The 8,659-nt window shown below is 47.8% G+C and overlaps 1 long non-coding RNA gene across 1 annotated transcript; it reads right to left on the reverse strand.

Annotated features, from left to right (window-relative positions):
- Positions 1-6,431: 6,431 nt before the first annotated feature.
- LOC116184455 (uncharacterized) lies at positions 6,432-8,445 on the reverse strand. Its single transcript, XR_004149224.2, has 2 exons — positions 8,021-8,445; positions 6,432-6,720 (listed from the first exon to the last, which is right to left on the reverse strand). It is a non-coding gene; the product is annotated as an uncharacterized LOC116184455 (long non-coding RNA).
- Positions 8,446-8,659: the final 214 nt, after the last annotated feature.

Here is an 8,659-nt window from a genome sequence, read left to right on the forward strand (position 1 = left end):
ATTTGCCAGCTGCAGGTTGGATGCCACCTCCAGTACGGAACACATCCAAGAACTGCTCCCACACAAGAGGCGTCAGGACAAGAATGTCCCCCTGGAATTTAACTTCCCATGGCGTCTTTCAATGTGATCCACCAACACTGGGACTCCACCCTTTGCTCTGAGTCCCTTGGGCTTGCCTTGCCTTCAGTGCCATTGCCCAGCTTTGCCTGGGCTACCATCGCTTGGCCTTTCCTTGCCCACATCCACCTCCCCGCAGGCAAAGAGAGGCAACTGAAGTGGAGACAGCTCTGGGCAAGTCGACGGAGACGCAGGGAAGGCAAGGCAAGAGCTGGGAGGGGAAAGCAGAGGCAAGAGTGATGCCCAGGCGAGGCCGAGGGAGGAAGGTCAGTGCCGTGATGGGGAGGCCAGGCAAGAGCTGATACAGCTATTTTATCTCCAGGGAGAGCCAGCAAGGAAATTCCAGGCAGGAAAGGGGCAGCAGGGAATGGCTCTGCCAGGCAATGCCAGGCAAGAACAAAAAGGGGTTGGACAGGCAAGGCAAGGCAAAGGAGAGGAAGGGAAGGCATGGAAGGCCTGGGGAGAAAGGAGCGAGTAGGGTCAGGCAGGGATGGGAATGAAAGGAGTGCAGGGCAAGGGAGGGCAGGAAGGGCAAGGCAGGGATACAGATGTGCCCGTAAGGCAATGTCTCTTGGTTTGAATAGACAGGAGTCTGGGAAGGAAGGCAAGAGCCTCCTGTGAAATGGAAAAGGCAAACCCCCTCCCTCCGAATTACCACAATTTCAAAATTAAAAGGCTCTCAGGCAAAGATATGGGAATAACAGTTCTTTACTAGGGAAAAAACTAAATTAAAAAAATGTAATTAGTACAAACAAAACTAGTGATAATCAGAAACCTGACACCCTGAGGAGTCAGGGTGTTGGGAACAGTCCAGTGAAATGGTGGCTGCTCCTCTGGAGGGGCAGATGGAATGCTGCTGGAGCGGGGATCTGGAGAAGGGTGGAGTTTTCTCTGAAGGTCTGGTGATGGAGGAGCTGGGCCTGGTCTTCCTCTGGGAATCCAGCAGAGAAGAAAGCTGCTCCTCTGGGAATCCAGCAAAGAGGCTGTTCTGATATCCCAAAAATGCTGATTTTATGCAGGTAGGAATTCTTGGCTCCTCCCTCTGGGCGGAGCATCTCACCATGGGCTGATGGAACTTTCCCACCATGCAGGGAGTCATTAATGGCCATGAACAGAAGATCTCTCCACAGAGGGAGACATTGTTCTTGGGAGAGATAAGAAAACTGCCCAACCTCCAACAGATGGCAATAGAATACATGCTGATTTTACAAGCCAGGACACAATGACAGGCTGGGGCTGGCACACCAGGGCAGGTCAAGGGAAGAGCAGGCGAGGCAAGGCAAGGGTTAAGGTTTGGGATTAGGAAGTTATGGTTAGGGCAAGCTAAGGGTTATATTCAGAGTTATGGTTAAGAGTTAGGGTTAATTAGGATTAGGGTTCCAGACAGGGTTTTGTAGGGGTTCGGAGAAGGTTCAGGTTTGGTATTATGGTTTGCCTTAATGTTTAGATTTTGGCTGTGGTGGGAGGGATGATGTTAGGGTTAGGGCTGGTCACTGTTAGTGGTGCTTAGGGTTAGGGTTTGTATTTGGAGTTTATTGTTAGTTTTATGGTAGGGCATGTGGACTTTAGAAGTACCTAGAGTTAGTGTTAGCATTTAGGTTGTTTTGGTTAAATTTGTGTTAGGGTTTGGTTACCTTCAGGGTTAGAGTTAGTGTTAGAATTTGTGCTGGGGTTGACCTAAAGTTTAGGGCTAGGATTAGTTTTAGGGATAGGGTTATGGTTATGTTTAGGATTAAACTTTAAGTTTGGAGTTATTGGCACCCCAATATGCTGGAGTTCTGCCCTGCCCAGAGCAGAACAAGGCACAGTAGCAAGTTTCACACAAGTGACTCAGGCTGGCTGAAGTTCCATCTCACATCACACCCAGAAATTTCAGAATATTCTCTGTATTCAGCATCAGGCCAGGCAGTGGTCAGTGCCTCACCAAATACCCAGACACACCTTTAACCTGTTTACTAGCTCTTCTTTCTCAAAATTCAAGAGATTCCAGATTGTTCCCAAAGCTTCCCACGAGATCCTCTTTCTGCTCAGAGGTGCAGGTGTTGCTGAGAAGGATTGTTCAGCAGACACATTTTGAACAGGATCCATCCAGGAGAGGTTATTTCCTGAATGGAAATGAAACTCCTTTATACAGGCTGGATTAGGGAGTCAGTGGCCAAACTGTTCCCTTCAGACCTTGTTTTCTTTGGGCCTTAAGCATACCCCACATGAGACATCTGGCACAGAGTTTACAGGATACAGTTTGCTTTGGCTCTGGCCAGATTTTGGAGCTCACAGTGTTTAAAAAGGATTTTATGAACTGAAGATCTCACTCTCTTCTGTAATGCATCAAATTAAGGTTTCCACATATGCCTTTAATAGAGATCATTAAGACACTTATTGTATATTAAATAAGCATCACTCAGTGAAATAGAACTCCCTCACTGAGGATTAACAAACATACAGCTCAGTCAGAATCCTGCAGCAGTTAAACCTCAAATACAACTTCAGTGTCACTACCAGTCTTTTCATGAAGATAATACTTGCCCTATTAATGCCAATTAACAGACTAAGGCCTTCCCTGTGGCATTGGTCACCCCGAGGCCCAGAGCACCAATTCCCTCCCCATCTCCAGAGGCCGGGTCAGTTCTCAGGACAACCAGAGCTGCTCACTCTCCACTGCTCCAGATAAACTCTCAAACAGAGAAGCGTGATGTGGATTTCAGGAGATTGAAGGGGGAGATCTGCAAACCCCTGGGAAATGCTGGGCAGGTTTGTTAGTCCAAGGGTTTTCCCAGGTAAGCAGGGCAGAGCAGCAGGTCCTGGATGCTTGCAGAGCCAGTGAAGCAGGAAGGGATTGCTGCCCTAACACAACCCTCCTTCCACTCACATCTTGCCAAGAACTCCTCGCCAGGACCCCTCTGGAGGGCTGGGGTACCCTGGTACTCTGCTGGGAGCCACCCCAGCCTTCCAGGAGGCAGAAGGGAGCAGCCCGCATCCCTGCCCTCACAAGCCGACGTGTTTCCCCAGGAGCACCTCAGGCTCGCAGACTCCCAGCTCCAGACACGGCCCCAAGAGCCTCAGCAGCAGTCAGCACCAGATTCCTCTGCCTGGCTGCTCAGGCTGACCTTCCTGCAGGAGATGGACCAGATGTTCCAGCCCAGGCTCCAAGGGGGCTCAGCAGCCCGAGCCAGAGCTGTGTCGTAACACTTGGCTGTCCATGCACAGAGATTCCCCTGCCCCTCATTCCTGGGAAATACTGGGGTTCCTTCCTGGGGTTTTGGTAGTGATTATTACTATAAAAGTTGAGCAGAAAGAAAGTAACAGTGGACTCCTTGCACCCTCATAATTTTAATTTGATTTATCTTCCTTAATATAAATGACCTAATTTCAAAAGAGGCCCAGAGGATCAAGTTGTCCTTCCCCATGGCACAGCCACCTTCCTGCAGCTCAGGGGTTCAGCCTGTTAACATGGCTCCTAGTTGCTAGTCTGTAAAATAACCCATCACCAAACCCTACAGCAGGCTGCACATTTAGATATTGATCAATTGTTAAAGCATCTCTGCAATGTACTCTGTAAAAAAGGAAATGACCTTATGCCTCCTTTGAGACTCTTCACCTTCCTCCTCCAAGAATTCCTGCAGCATGACTTGCTGCATGCCCTGCCATCCCCTTGCTGCGTGGGACTCTTGCATGAGCTCTTTTTCAGAGCTCAGTTTCCTCTCCAAAGCAATACCAACCAGAGGCAGAACAAAAAAACCCTAAAGAGACTCTTTGTTAAACTGCCCCCCTCTCACTCAAGCTTCCTCTTCTGACAAAGAAGGAGAAAAGGCACTAAAAGAGGGGGAAAAAATTAAATCCAAAAGGTTTGTGGAGACTGGCCTCCATGGTTCAGGTCACTTTATAACTTGCCACACTAATTTGATATTGAAAAACAAGACTGAGAGAAAAGAGAGCTGGGCTGACCCCTGGGAGATTTTCTGTGGGTGGTACAGTGGCTGGGTGAAGGGAGAACTCACCCAGACACCTCACAGCTCTGCCAGCTCAGGGCTGCAGCCCTAAATAAGCCCAGAGAAACCTTCATTCCTATCACTTCTGTCCTGTTCTGAAGGATCAGGAAGGAGACAGAGCACCAAGGGCTCCCGAGGTCCCCAAGCACACAAATGTCAGCGCAGCGTGACCGAGCAGCACGTGGGGAATGGAAGGTGCTGGGACGGGAGCGTGATCTCCACGGGAGGGAAATGCTGAATCTTGCTCCAAGCCCAAAGCTCCAGAGAAGACATCTGCCAAGATCAGGACAGAGAGGCAGGTAACCATGACAACCACTCATTTCTGAATCAGACAACAGAAATGACTCCTGCAGCCACAGGCCCCATGACCACACCTCTGCTCCAGCCTGGGGAGGATGGAACAACACTGGGAATGTGCCACAGGCTCCCCCAAAAACAGAGACCCCCCACATCACTCCTCTGCTCAGCACAGGCAGGGCAAACCTGCCCAATTTCACACTCCTAGCTCCCACTCTTCCCTGTTTCAGCACTGAGACCAGGCAGGCACCTCCAAGCACTTTGTTTCCAAAACCCTGAGAAAAACAAATGGAAAAACCCTATGAAAATTAACAAATTCCCAAAGCTGAGGGAAATCCACCATTTCATGGCAGAGCTTCATCTTTCCAGAACAGCAGAACAATTCTAAAATGTGCAAGTGCACTATCATTGTTATTCACTGTACATATCAGGTGGGAAGCTTTCATCTCCACTGGGCACCCACATCACTGATTTTATGAGCTGTGCACACACTTAAAGTTAGGAATAAAATTGAAATGGTTCAGAGCTTGGCATTAACACGATAATGCTCCAGGAAAAAGGCACTGGGCTGAGCAGCCCCTCACCCTCCCAGCCCACCTCCCTGGCATCTGAACAGAATCCCAGAATATTCTGGGTTGGAAGGGACCCTCTCACGAGTTCTCCCTCCCACCTTTCACTGCCTTCCTGCTGCATCTGCCCAGCACTTTGAGGACCTTCTGGTCGTGTTGTCCTCCCAAAGTGCTCAAACAGAGCAAAAAACAGAGCTGCTCCCATAAAAGCTCCAGTTCTTCAAGGCAGACATTTGTGGTTGTTTGCTGCCCCTGTTATAGGTGAGAAAAAGGCTTTTAGATCCCTGGCCAGCCAAGGATGGGATCTAACAGCCAGGTGTGCTGAAAGTGGAAGCTGAGGAGTAGGGTGAGACCCTGCATTACTTTTGCAAGTTTCTTATCAACCTTTTTTTTTTTTTTTTTTTTCTGGATAAACTTTGCCGTCTCAATGAGTTTTGTAAAAAAGCTAAAACACCTTGCCTGCCCTCCCAGCAGCATTCCCAAGCTCTCCACTCCCCAGAGAGTGACCGGACAGAAATACAATCACTGCACAGTTTTACCCCCAGCCCAATTCACACAGCATTTCTGCTCAAGCATTATGTTGTACCTCTAACATCCACCTTGCTTTTCCAGCATGCTGGATCTTCACATCTGCCCAGCTTAGTCTCCCAAATCTCCTGAGAAGGGTTTTGGGTCAGGCTCTCCAGCATCCATCTCTTGCAAAACCATATTTTCCAGTATTAGATCCTTGCCTTTTCCTTCACATTTTCCAGTATAAGACCTTTGCCTTTTCCTTAATATTCCCCAGTATAAGATTTTTGCCTTTTCCATCATTTTCCAGTATAAGATCTTTGCCTTTTCCTTCACATTCCCCAGTATAGGATCTTTGCTTTTTCCATCACTTTTCCAGTATAAGATCTTTGCCTTTTCCTTCACATTTTTCAGTATAAGATCCTTGCCTTTTCCTTAACATTCCCCAGTATAAGACTTGTGCCTTTTCCACCACATTCCCCAGTATAACACCTTTGCCTTTTCCTTCACATTTTCCAGTATAAGATCCTTGCCTTTTCCTTAATATTCCCCAGTATAAGATCTTTGCCTTTTCCATAATTTTCCAGTATAAGATTTTTGTCTTTTCCTTTTAATTCCCCAGTATAAGATCCTTGCCTTTTCCATCACATTCCCCAGTATAAGATCCGTGCCTTTCCCTCCAACCTTTCAGCTTCCCAGGAAGGGCTGGAGAAGCTCCTGGAGCAGAGGGCAGGGTTGCCCAGCTCTCCTCCCCAGGAGCAGGATTAAAGCCCAGCCAGGTTCTTGTGTTCAGTTTAATTGGGAGATTTGGGTCGAGCTGGCCCCAACCCAAACCTGACCTTAAGCAAACCCACCCCAACCAACATCCACCCCACAGAGCTGCTCCATGACAACAAAACAACCCCACGGAGCCAAACTGGGAGTCACAAAACCAGCCCACAGACCTGTATGTTCCTAGCCAAGGATTTTATTTTTCGTTTTGGCTGAGGTTTTGTTATCCTGGAGCACCTGCTTTTCTGGCTTGAGTTCAGTGCCAGGCACTCAGTGCTCCCCACCCAGCCCAAAGAGGGGCTCTGCTGCACAGGGAGCCAGGAGTGTTTCAGATGTCAGTGCCTCCAGCTGCTGTGTTGGTTTTGAGAGAACAAATGTGCCCAGTGAAGCAGAGAGGTTGACATAACTCTGTCACTGCTCGGTGCTACACAAAGCATTGAGGTTCAAGGAGCGAGCACACAGAAACCCTGTTTGGAAATGTACTCAATTCAACACACAAAAGAAGAAGAATGGAAACAAAACGCACAGGATTTCAAAGCTGACATCAAATGAGCCTTGCAGAATGAGCTTTTAATTAAACAATATTAGATGCCTCTTTTCCAGGGGAAAAAAAAAAGGAAAAAAAATAAAGGGCTTAAAGCTGTTGTTTTCTTTAATAGATTTTGTAAAGTGATTCTTCTCAGGAGATGGATGTTGCTGAGGGGAGAGTTTTGACTTGGGGAGCACAGAGGAAAAGATGCTTTGGCCTGGGACGTGATCTGCATGATCCACTCCAACCCCTTTCTTTCACACTAAGTAGGGAACCCTCCAAACCAGGGACTGGGAGGGCCCAGGGCAGTATTTTGGGCAGGAGAGTCAAAGGTTTGCTTTAACCACAGCACAGGTTAAAGTGGGGGCCTCTGTCTGGAGAGAGATGCACATGTGTGGATTGGGAAATGAAGAGGGAGAAGATATGGCAGAGGAAAGGGGAAAAGCAAATTTGGACTACAGCTGCTTTATATTTTGAGCCAAAAATTCAAAATGCAGTACAGTACTTGGTTGCAAGGTTCTCTTCCTTGCCTTCCAAAATGCTTCTTACCCAGGTGCTCTGCAGCAGGGGGGAAGTGCTATGAGAACACAGGGTCTCAATATAGCCAGGGAGCTTTGCAGTTGTTAAAAAATGCAAAAAATAAATTTTTAATGGATCCCCCATAAAAAAGAAAAAAAAAAAAGGAAAAAAAGAAAACCAAACCAATAAACAAATTAACAAGAAACCAAAGGGGGAAAGATCAGGAAAAAACCAAAACGCTGCTGGATTAAATAATGAAATGAATTCCTCTAATTACCACAAGATGCTCCCCAAGTCTGACAGTATCTCTTGGAGCAGATGTGTTCAAATCATATTTCCTCATCCTCCAGCCTGCATGGGCAGATTCCAGCACCAGGCACTAATGTTAAAAAGTGCCTAATGACTATTGACATTTAAGAGCCTGCCTTGGCTTTTGGTGCTTGCATTTTTCCCATCTTCCAGGCCAAGTTTCAAAAGTTTTGCTGGTATTATTCACATCAGAAAGCGCTTGATTTAAATAAAATCCAAACCACTAAAATCTGGATTCATGAAAGCAGTTGCTAGAAAGGAAGGAGTGGAGCCCTTGCAGTTTTTCTGTAGAGAGAGTGAGAGCAAAGGGGCAGGTCTGAGCTTTGTCCCGCAGTGACAGCAAACGCTGCCTCCCTCTCTCCGAAGCCCCTGCAGATGTTCTTTGGGGATGAAGGATTATACACACTCACACACAGATCCCAAGCAGGTTTTTCTCATGGGTTTCCCTTGTGATGTGCTGCTCTCAGCCTGCACGGAGGTTCTTGGAGTGATGTCTTCACTAAACAACAGGCAAGCTGGCAGCTGCAAAAAAGCAGAAGATAAAATTATGCCAATTTTTTCTCCACAGTCCTTCCCTTGCTGCTTGGGAATGGACTGTCCAAAGAGCTCAGGGATTTTGAAGCAAACCCAAGAACAAATGTTCTGAATTCTGCCATCTGTTGCCTCCCCTCTATCACTGGTGTTCCATAGCTGCTCTACAAATGTTTAAGTGGAGGGCATTGTGACAGTTTGTAAAGAACATCTTCACAGTGTCTTTTCCATTTCCCACTCTCTTCCATTTCCCTTTTCCCTGCTCCCACGTCCAGAGCAACCTCCTCTCCTCTCCTCTCCTCTCCTCTCCTCTCCTCTCCTCTCCTCTCCTCTCCTCTCCTCTCCTCTCCTCTCCTCTCCTCTCCTCTCCTCTCCTCTCCTCTCCTCTCCTCTCCTCTCCTCTCCTCTCCTCTCCTCTCCTCTCCTCTCCTCTCCTCTCCTCTCCTCTCCTCTCCTCTCCTCTCCTCTCCTCTCCTCTCCTCTCCTCTCCTCTCCTCTCCTCTCCTCTCCTCTCCTCT

Source organism: Lonchura striata, chromosome 23, assembly GCF_046129695.1.
Source record: "Lonchura striata isolate bLonStr1 chromosome 23, bLonStr1.mat, whole genome shotgun sequence".
NCBI classification, from domain to species: domain Eukaryota; kingdom Metazoa; phylum Chordata; class Aves; order Passeriformes; family Estrildidae; genus Lonchura; species Lonchura striata.